Genomic DNA, 1,674 nt, shown 5'->3' with positions numbered 1-1,674 from the left:
TGTGTCCTTATTACCAGTTAGAACATCTTCTGGGTATATGTCCAGAAGAGGTATTGCTGGATAGCATTTGAAATGTAAATAAAGAAAATATCTAATAAAAAAACATAAAAAACAAAAACAAAAACAAATAGTGGTGAGATACCATGTGATTGCTGGGAATTGAACTCAGGACCTCTGGAAGAACAGTCAGTGCTCTTAACTCCTGAGCCATCTCTCCAGCACAAGTTCTACATCTTGCTCCACAGGCAGCAGGAGACTGTGTTCCACACTTGTATAGCTTGTGCATGTAAGACCTCAAAGCCCCACCTCCACAGTGACACACTTCCTCCAACAAGGCCACACCTTCTAATAGTGGCACTCCCTATGGACATGCATTTGAACATATGAGTCTATGGGAGCCATTCCTATTTAAACCACCACAGTGTAAAAGATGCAATTCCAGCACATAGGCCAGCTGGGACAACTTGACTTTGTGCTCTATTGGCCACACTTCACCGTAGCTCAGCTATGTGCTACCTTTTGGAAACTTTTCACCATATAGGTGACTTTTGACCCATGTGAATGTCTGCCCCCCTCCATTGACATGCTCCTTCACCCCCATTCAACTCCTGTGCTCCATCCCGACAGCAAGGACAATCATGCCCTTTCAGTGGTTGTTGCAGCCACACTGGGCTGTCCTGAGCCAGGGAAGTCCAGTTCTTCTGCTCAGGATAAGAGCAATACTCTTTCTTTCTTTCTTTCTTTCTTTCTTTCTTTCTTTCTTTCTTTCTTTCTTTCTTTCTTTCTTTCTTTCTTTCTTTCTTTTTTAAAGATTCATCTATTTTGAAGTTTTAAAGATTTTCTTATTTTATTTCATGTGCATGGGTTCTTTGCCTGCATGTATGATTGTGCATTGTGTGCATGCAGTGGCCACAGAGGCCAAATCAGGGCATCAAGTCCTCTGGAAGTGGGGTTACAGATGGTTGCTAATAGTCATGTAGGTACTGAAAACCAAACCCAAGTCCTCTGGGAAAGTATCAAGTGATTTTAAACCACAGAACCATTTCTCCAGACTCAGTCAAAGAAATTCTGAGAGGAAGACAGATGACCCTGAGCTCCAGTCTAAGCCCATCAGAAACTCCATACATAGATTAATCTGAAATCCTGATAACCTCTTCTAAGCTCTGCTGAGGGACACAAGCTACTCTTTCCCAAAGCTTGTAGGCTGACATCTCTCACTACAGACACTGGACGAGCTGTAGCCTCCAGAGACTAGCCCTCAAACTCTAAGTGCCCACAACACCCTAAGGTGGCCTCTGTCACATCTGAGGTCCCTATAAGCTTGAGCATCTTCAATTTTGGCCAGGAGCTTCTGCCCACAAGCATCTGGGATGCTGCGATGGACCTGGGATGCACATGCGCCTCACTGTTTGAAAGACTACAGGCACCCTGGTCCAGGAGTGCTGCCAGATATAGGGTGAAGGTCACTGCCCTATATGCCACATGTGCCCAGGGTCGCTGGAGACAGGAAGCTTTTGCAGATCAGAGCAGTTTATTTCTAAGATGCTACTCCTTTCCAAGACATTCCATTCCATTCTGAGCCTGGCTTCTAAGTTTCCATCAAGGGGCCAGAGCATATTTTTCTTCCTTCCTTCCTTCCTTCCTTCCTTCCTTCCTTCCTTCCTTCCTTCCTTC

This window comes from Mus pahari, chromosome 13 (genome assembly GCF_900095145.1).
Source record: "Mus pahari chromosome 13, PAHARI_EIJ_v1.1, whole genome shotgun sequence".
NCBI lineage: Eukaryota > Metazoa > Chordata > Mammalia > Rodentia > Muridae > Mus > Mus pahari.
This window is presented reverse-complemented; position numbering follows the sequence as displayed.